Source organism: Populus alba, chromosome 11 (genome assembly GCF_005239225.2).
Source record: "Populus alba chromosome 11, ASM523922v2, whole genome shotgun sequence".
Classification (NCBI taxonomy): domain Eukaryota; kingdom Viridiplantae; phylum Streptophyta; class Magnoliopsida; order Malpighiales; family Salicaceae; genus Populus; species Populus alba.
In genome coordinates, this window is record NC_133294.1 from 2,528,223 (window position 1) to 2,538,229 (window position 10,007).

Consider the following 10,007-nt stretch of genomic DNA (forward strand, 5'->3'; position numbering starts at 1 on the left):
TCTCTCTGAAAATTTTGGAGCTGGAAATCATTGTTGTTTTGGGTGACCGATCCCATGACAATTTCTATCTAGTCTTGTATTTTGTTTTTTCCCTGTATAACAACATTTATGATGTCAACTAGTGTTAAGAAGAGAACCAAGAAAAAATTGTTAGTGATTTCTATAGAAGCCTTCTTACATTTTTTAATTCCATTTCTCATCGCGTGATAGTAGATAAGGGAGCCTAAGATGACCACCACGAGAACTGCTGCTGCAGCTGTCAGGATGATAATAATCCATGTTTTTCTCCGGCTGCCTTCATTAATTTTGGGAAAATTATTTTTTATCTCATTAACTGTAATGTTTCAGATAGCACAAAAGTATATTTTTTGGTGCTGTAATTGACAGCATACAGAAACACTTACTTTTTCCTGGAACAGGACTTTTTGAAGATTCGTTTGCACCTTCATAGAAGGCGTATAACTCATACCTTAAGTAGCAGCTGCGGCTAAGAACCCGCCCTCCACGAGAAGCATCACAGCAACTGGAAATATTTTCCATGGCAACCCGAAGGCACGTGTTACAATCATCTGGAGATAAGTCTGTGGAGCATTGCATCAAGGCATACAGTGTTTCTGTATTGGTGAAGGCTGCTTGTCTAGTAGCGTACATATTTGCCGAAGCATTAAAAGCTACCTGCTTGGTAAGGTCACTCAAAGTTTCATTCACCACCAATCCGAACTGCTCTGGATTCTCAACATCTTTTTGATTATCTTTGGCAATGTTTCCAGAGACATCCAAGTGGCCTAAGAAACTTTGATTCGAGTAGCGCAATTGACATAGCTCTTCCCATACAACTGCTTCCTTATCTCCTGGACAAACCTGCATGATATCTTGTGATGCTGCCGTTATGCAAGTACTGCAGCTATCATGTGTTATATAGTTGATGCACATATATTGAGCATAGATTCTGTCAAGGTCATTTCCAGTAGAGGTATAGTAAAGTTTTGAAACTGATGCATTTGAACGAATGGAGGACATGAGGATCTCGAGATTGTTTTGGAATGTACTATTGGCTGAATAGTTAGAATTGTTTGAGCAAACACTGTAAGGAGGATCGGCATGAGCAAGATCAAGAAGGTTGCTAATGAAAAAACAAAGCCAAAGAAATTGAATTGTTTTTTCAAAACTGGGAAAACTAGAAGCCATTTCCTGTCTATTGAGTGCTTAGATGCTAGAGATCATGGGTCATCTCCTGTTTGAAGTTCAGATCATGTATATACGAAGAATCCAAATGACGGGGTCTTCATCACCTCGGTTAACGAGCAATTTCTTGGAAAATTATGCTTAAAATACAGAAAGTAGCTTAAAAAAATATAAAATTCAAAGATTCACCTTGCAGGTAAAAATGTCAAATGTGATAATTGTGAGATATTAAAATGAAAGGCGTTAGGGTTGTAGTGAATGTTTAGGAATACGCGCGGTAGTTATCAAATTAATTGTGTTTAATATTTTTAATATGTTAATATTAAAAATTAAAAAATTTAATATATTTTCATGTAAGAAGTTCATTTTCTAAAAGGGAGTGGAATCCTAATTCACAACATATTTTTTCCTTTTTTGCAAGGATTTGTATGCATATAAAAACAAAAACAAAAAATAATTTGAGAAAAGAAAGGACTTGAAGTGGTCAACAAAACTATATTGGATAATTAATTCTGAATTTTGATAGGGACTTATTAGTAGGGTGTAGTTTCCAGGAAGGTCCTATGTGATATACTAATGTTAGCTTAGAATATTACCGAATTTAATGTTATTTAACCTTAACTAACACTTGTAGGCTGTAACCACTACTGTTCTACCAAGACTGGTAACAATATACTAAAACTACAATAATTTTTTAAACAGGTCAAAACTTGAATTTAATTTTTTGTGTGTGTGTGTGTAATCCTAAAAAAATTAATTTTTTTACAGAGATTCGGGACCCCATTTGCCCCCTGGTCCCAGCCCCTAGATACAAATTTATAGATAAGTCAACTTTATGATTTTTTTTTTTGTTGAATATTGATTGTTCACCTTTTCTTGTTTATATGCTAGACAAGTGACAACCGATCCAACAGGAGCTGGTCTTTGTAACCAGAGCTGACTAAAATCCAATATGTTAGCCGGATAAAAAATCTTTTTTTTTTTCAGTTTTAAAAGCGTATTTTTGACTAGTTTTCACGCATTCATGTAAATTACATATTTTAAGGATATAGTAATAAATTGCGTATACACAATTATATTAGCAATAATACAACAGCAACAGAAAACAACACTATCCCATCTCCTTCATCTCTAGGCAGCTTCATAAATCAAAACTCTGCAACAGCAACATCACAGGAGAAGCAACATTCTAAGGCTGGAAATGTTAGAAGCTAGTAGTATGAAATCGAATTTGTGCCTCTCATATTTTGAATACCATGATTTATCATACTACCACATTGAAATGATTAATGTGAAATCAAAGATTTGTGGGTTAATCACTTATCTAATTTTGTTTGTGATTGGGTTAAGATAGACCAGCTACTCCAATCCAAAGTAAATGCACACCAGGCCATTTGAGCCCAAAATTGCGTTAAGATAAAACCAACCATGCCCAAAGAAAAGGAAAATGGAAGAAGAAAGAAGAAAGGAGAAGGAAGGCCCATTTTGGTCCTAGCGATGAGTGATAAGAGCAGAATGAGAGAAGGAAAAGAAGTACGGAGAGACAAACCAGGCATAAACCCTTGGCACAACTAGGTCTGAAGACAAAAAGAGGAGAGGAAAGGGAGAAAAAAGAAAAGTGAAACGAGAAGAAAGGTGTAAACCTTGACCTTAAAAATGATGAATCAAGGTTAAATAAGGAAATACGAAGTTGGAGAGATGTTAATTAAGAACAAAAAATTATGATAAATTGGGATAAAAACTCTTAGTAATTTAATTTAAATTTAAGATGAAATTAAAGTAAGAATAATACTATGTAAAGTGTTAACTAGTGATAAATCATGTAAACTTTCTAATAAGGTAAAATAATTATTTTAAAAGAATAGTTTTTTGCAAATTTAGGGTGAAAATATTTAGAGAAATATGAGGGAATTCCAAACAAATTAATGTATGATTTTACACACAAATAACGCTAATTACTGGTATAAAAGCTATGTACAATCACACAATGTTTTAACCAAAAAGAGAGGAAATCTAAGTGAATTTTTTTTTATTATGAATATGGATTAAAGTCTCCAATGAATAAGTTTGAGAATCTTGACAATTTAAGTAAATAAAATTGAACATGAATTCAAATTTATGTGTAAAAATATTGTACAAGCAATATCCTAAAATATTGTTATATCTGAGGTTAAAATTTTAGATTAATAAAAGTTTAGAAAGGCCTTGCGAGAGTGATGATGGTCAAACAAAATTATAAAAAAAAATAACACATAGACTTATTAATTGTATTGACATAAATAAGTAACAAATCCCTCCTTTGGTTACCGTAGTATTTTAAAACAGTTAAAAGGAAGAGATGAGCTCTATTTCTCTCATTTTTTTGAAACAAGTGGTGATTTTTTTTCAAAAGTGTGAGTCTAGAGAGTGATTTCTAATAGGGAAAAACAAGTACAAGGCATTTATAAAGAAAAACAAGTTAGTAAGATGATGACAATTAAAAAGATAAAAATCGTATTAAAATTTAGGTCGTTATAAAAAGAACCCTTTGTTTCACAAGGCTCAAGGTGAAGAAAGGGAAAGGAAGGAGAAGAAAATGAAAAAAATAAAAGGCCCAACTTATCTCGAGGGAAATAAGGGAAGAGATAGAGAGAAGGAAGAAATAAATGAAAAAAAAAAAGGAGAAGGAATGGTCCAACTGCTTAGCCTAAGGGGAACAAAAGGAAAACAAAGAGAAGAAAAAAGACAAAAGAAAAAAAAAAAAAGGAGATGGGACCAACCTGGCAAAAGGGAAGAAAAGAAAAGGAAAGAGAGAAGGACAAAAAAATGATGGATATAGAAAGGAGAAGAAAAGGCCCAACAAGACCTAAACATTTAGCCCAACCAGGCTTGAGAGGAAAAAAGGAAAAATAATAGGAGAAGGAGAAGACAGAAAGAAAAAAAAAGAGAAAAAAAAAAAAAGGCCCAACCAGGTCTATAAAAAGAAAATAAAAAGAAAAGAGAGAAAAAACGCCTAACAAGGCCCAAAACCCCTGGCCTAATCAGGCTTGAGGGAAATTAAATGAAGAAGAGAAAGCGCCTAATAGTGACTACCTATTTTATAGTCAATATGATGGGTGCCTACTTCAATCATTCATATTACAAAATAATTTCATGGTGATATATGATAAATGAAATAGTTTACCATGATTTCTCTTATAAATAATTTTGTAACTCGAAATCTCATGATAAATTTACAACTTTATTCCTATGATAAGTAATTCATGTGGTTTGAATATATGTAAATATACAAGGATCATAAGTATGAAGGACAATATATTTTAGAAAAAACAATAAATCACATTTATATATAAACATCTAAACAGACTCTATTATTATTTTATCCTTTTATACAATTTATTTCTCTTTTTATTTTTTCTAATTTAAGTATCAAAGGGACCTATACTCTAAAAAAAGACTTGCCTTGCAAAAAAACATGGATCTAGACCAAGCAAAAATAAAAATAAAATCCAAGCCCATTATACCATGCACAAAGGAAAACAAAAACTTAATTGAGTATTTCTTTTCTTGACACCATTAATGGTGTCATGTAAAAAATGAATAAAAGCTAATTCTCTTCTTTTTATATATATTTAAGAGTTTTTTCATAGTTGAAAACCTATAAACATTGCGGGTTGCATTGGAGGCAAGTGAAGAGGGAAGGATGTTTCTTACGAAAGTGGTTGTGTTTGAGCATATATGACCCAGGTAGTTCATCTCATGTGCTTCCGTGATGTTAATGGTCATCAGGGCTGCAAAGCAAAGCAGGAATATATATGGAGAATTTTCAGAACCAACATTTTGTGATAACTGGTAATTAAGGTTTTCTTGCTCGTATTTTGGGCAATAGAGTAATCTTTCCTTGTACATGGAGGAGCTCTTTGCGGCAAGTCAATGACCAAAGTCAAAAGATTATTATGTAATAAAAAAGATAAAAAATCATATTAAAAACATTTATCAGACTTATATGCTAAGAGTTTGCTTATAAATATATATGTATAATAGTACCAAGATCTAAGGCACTAATATAGGAAATGGTTAGCAATCGATATGCATGAACTTGTATGCAATAGGCTTACGAGGAATTGCTTGCAACTAGTCCAAATTCACTTGCAGCATCAAAGATTATTCTAAAAATAAGAACACAAAAAAACATGAACATTGAAACGGGCACAAGCCAACGTTTTGTTATCTGGAATAATTAATCAAAACCAGCATATATAATTTAGCTTAACAATCTTTATGGTCATAAGATTTAACAGAAGGGTAAATTTTTAAAAATGCATTTAATTATAATAGCTTAATTTTTTGTATAGATGAATGATTGAGAAATGAAAAGTATATAAAGATAAATTACTAAGTTTCCATAATTTTATTCTAATATTTTTTAACACATTTTACTTATTTAGAAAAACGTACATTATTTTTAATTTTAACTTATTTTCAATCTTCATTGAGCTATACTTCAAGGATGACGCAATCCCATCTTAAGACTGTCCCACTATCGAAGAATGAGATTTCAACTACTGAGTTAGATCCTCGATAATTTCCTCATCATATAACGAAAGAATGAGGTTTCAATTACTGAGTTGTATCCTAGATAATGGTTTAGATGCAGAGATTTAATATAAAACCAATTTTGTAGTTTTTAGTCAATCATTTGAATGTTTGGATTGGGATAAATATTTGACATCGTATCAATGTTTTAATTACCTTAGAATGTCATTTTGATGAAATACTTTTCTTTTTTTAATTGTCTGTATTATTGTTATAAAAAAAGATAGCATTTTGTTATCATTTTTTAAATAGAAAAAATAAAGTTACTAGAGACAAAGAGAACATGTTTTCATGACTGTGCCCTTAACAATTAAAAATTAAGCCCCTCACATTGTTTATCAAATCAAAAGGATATGGATTTTCATATTTTCTTATTTGACGTATAATATGGGAATCATTTATATAAGAGAAAAAATATTATGAAACCTTTTTATTTTTTCATGAGGTAATATTTATTGAAGTTATATATATATATATATATATATATGCGCGCGCACGTCTCAATTTTTTACTTTTTTTTTTTTTTTTTATTTTTTTTTTAAAAAAAAAGATGATGAAAAAAAATGAGAAAAGAGATGATAAAAAAAAGGGAAAGAAAGATGATGAAAATAGAAAAAAAAATGAAATGAATGAAGAATAAATTGAAATTTGAATCAAGATAATATAAATTGAAACTTTGAAGACTTAATTAAAGCTTGGATTAGTTTAATTAATCCAATCAAGACCTTAATTGAATAATAGATAAGTATGGGCACTTAATTAAACTTGAAATTAATTTAATTAATCAAATCAGGGGCTTAATTGAAGAAATACCAAACTTTAGGGCTGATTCGGGTGCAAATGGCAAGAAATTAAAGTAAAGGACCATATGTACATAATGATAAACGTAAAGGGCTTAATTATAATTTACCAGGGGGTTTGATTACAAAATTGCAGAACGTCGGTTACCAAATTGAAAATGGCTATTCCCATCCCAAAACGGCGCCGCTTCAATGGACACTGTTCATCTTCTTAAACAGACCAAACTGGAAGAGGAAAAGCCGCTCCGCGCCCCACGATGCGTCTCCATCATCAATGTAACGGTCTTGTGATCCGTTTCATTTGCCTTACCAACGCATGGCATTCTATGGCTTTATATAAGCCAGAGAAAAGCCACAAGCGTTGGGTGATAGAACCGAGGGGACAGAAGAGAAAAAGCTGGGGGAAGACGCAAACAGAGGAAATTTCAAGAAACAGAGGGGAAGAACAGGGAGAAAACCAGAGGATAGAACACAGGGAGAACGAACAGGAGAGAAACCAGAGAACGAAAAAGAACGAAAAAGAACAAAAAACAGAGAACGAACAGGAGGACATAACACAGGGAGAAGACGGACAAGTAAAAAAAACCAGAGAACCATGGAGCAAACAAAGAGAAAAAGAAAAACGAAGATCAAGGAGGAGGAAACACACATAGAACAAAGGAGGATAGAAAACACAGAGAGAGAACCAAGAAACCAGGGGGGGGAAAGGAACAAATACAGGTGATACAAAAAAAAAAAAAAAAAAACAGACAAACACAGTAGAGAGAGAGAGAGAGATCAGAGAAGAGGAAGGGACCCATAAAGTAAAAAAAGAGGGCGGAGAGAAAGAAGACTTGAGGAAGAACAAGAGGAAAACGGAGGAGGAGAAAATAGCATCAGCCGGCGAGCCCTCCCTGCGTTTTCCCTCCCCTTTGCATTTTAATTACTGTGTTCTTGTGAGCAGTTCACACCATAGTTTTAAAACCCGGCCCGGCCCGGCGGGTCGACCCGGGACCCGGCCGACCCGGGCATGAGACCGGTCCGGGTGAAGGCCAAAACCCGTTTGGGAATTGGCCCGGCCAGACCCGGTCGACCCGGTGGGTCGACCCGGGACCCGGTTGACCCGGCAAGACCCGGTCAACATCTAGCCCCAAACCCGTTGACTTTTATTTTTTTTTGTTTTTTTTTTTGCTAAAACGACGTCGTTTTGATTTTTTTTAAAAAAAAATTAAAATTTTTTTTTGACCCTGCCGACCCGGTGACCCGGCCGAGACCCGGTGACCCGGTCAAAACCCGGAACCCGGGCCTTGGACCGGGTCGGCCACCGGGCCGGGTCTTAAAACTATGGTTCACACACGCCTGCGGGTAAAAAAACAATGTACAGCCAGGTCACTCGCTTAGACCAGCTATGTTTAATACAACCCATATAAACTGGGTTGGAGCCAACTCAAAAATAGTTACAGGCTGGATTTGGTCTCAGCCCAGCCAACTCAATCTATTTTAGGTCAAGAGAGTATTTGGCAAAACACTTCCTTTTGTTTAACCTCTTTGATTTCACTTGTCTTTATTTTGATATATGGTCAAACAAGCTCTTTTTTATATTAGAAAATTCAAGAAAAAATTGTAGATCTTCGTTGATCTATTTATGGGTTCCTTGCACTTTTTTTCGGGTTGTTTTGTTTTAGATATTTCATTGCATATTTGATCTATAGATTTTTATTGTGAAATTCAACTCCAGTATATAATATTTTTTTTTCTTCTTTTTTTTTTAAAAAAAATATGCATGCATTGTTTTAAATTTATTTTACTGGTTTCGCTAATGTTAGAGGTAAGAATACTATATTTTTTTTGTTACGTAATATTTATTAACGCTAGAGTTGAAAATATCCGTAGTTGAATATTCACTGATATTAGAGTAAGGAATATTATCATTAATAGCATAATAAAATAAATCCTTAGCAATTCAATACAAAATCAGCAATTCAGCCTACCTCAGGTAGGATATTTAAAGGGTGATAATATCTTTAATTTTGTGTAATGAGTCCAATACCATAAAATCTCTACTGACTAGTTAAGGTTCCTGATGACTATAATACTAGATGACAGCTCTTTAAACGAGATATTTTAACCTAATGGATTCAGACAGTTAAGATAAGAATAAGATGCCATAAATTCTATTCTTTCCCTCACATTTAATTTTTTAAGGGTGCCGCAATTTCATGTGTGATATAGGATTAATATCAATTCAGGACTAATCATGACAAAACCGTTACATCGTTATCAATTAGGATGATTTTGTTTCAAATATTCTAAGTTTTATTAAGTGACTTATAAATATACAAGCTTCAATTGTTTTTCAACTGTTTTATCCACTATTTGAGAGAGTTTTTTTTTTTTTTTGATATAAACAAAATCATCATTGTAATCTTTTTGAGAGTTAAGATAAAACTTTTGGCATTGATGAGGTTTTGTCACCAAGGGAAAATCTTTAAAAGTGCATATCTTTAAGTGGTAGAAAAATCTTAGAGAGAAAATATCTTCAAATAGTGTAAAGATCTTGGTGTGAATTCATCAAATGACTATTGTACTCTTTGAACTTTGACTAGTGAAATAATACAATACTCAAGTACAGTTTTGGTACTTAAGGTGTTGATGTAGGCTTGCCGAACCACATTAAAAACGATTTTGCAATTTCTTTGCCTATACTAGTTACTTGAAGCACTTTAATTATATTGTTGGTTAATTGTTTTTATTTTAATTAGTTGAAATATTTTGTTATTTTTAGTGCTATACCTAATCTCCCTTGCGTGTATTGTTGCCTTATTCCTAGAACAACATAAAATTGCTTTTTATCTTAGTCTAAGCCCTCTTCTTTTAATTTAGTCCCTAATTATGTAACAACTCTTCAATTTAGACTTTAATACAACCCAACTAAGGTCTCGTGCAGGCCTAGTTAAGGAGAGAAGAAGGATAGGGGAAAGAAAAAAGACAACTAACCACCTAGGTTAACACATCTTGATTGTACCTTTTATCCGGGTTGTGATATTTGCTTTTAACCCATGTTGGTTGATCAAGGGATAATTTGCTTGGTCTTCGTCTAAAAATAAAACAATAAACTATGTCATACATTGGCTTCTCCGGTACAAAATAGGCCACTTCAAATAGATTCATTGCTCCGGCCCATAATACGATTAATCTAGCATGGGCTACATGAGCTCCCAGTAGTTTACCGGATAAATTGATAAGTCTGGCATTACCGGATGCTGATTTTTTTTTAATTAAGCCTACCCATGCTCTTATTTATTTTGGGATATTTTTAGATCTGTTAAATTATTTTGGTCATGTTAAGTTAACTTACACGTAGTCGATTTGATACTTGACTTATATAAATACTCAGGTATTTATATAACAATGAAAAAGTCGATATGATATTGTTGTCTTCATCATAACGTACAAATGTAACTAGTT

At 33.0% G+C, this 10,007-nt stretch overlaps 1 pseudogene; it reads right to left on the minus strand.

The window, feature by feature from the left end:
* Nucleotides 1-1,391, minus strand: part of LOC118036954 (cysteine-rich receptor-like protein kinase 25) — a 2,955-nt pseudogene extending 1,564 nt beyond the window's left edge.
* Nucleotides 1,392-10,007: the final 8,616 nt, after the last annotated feature.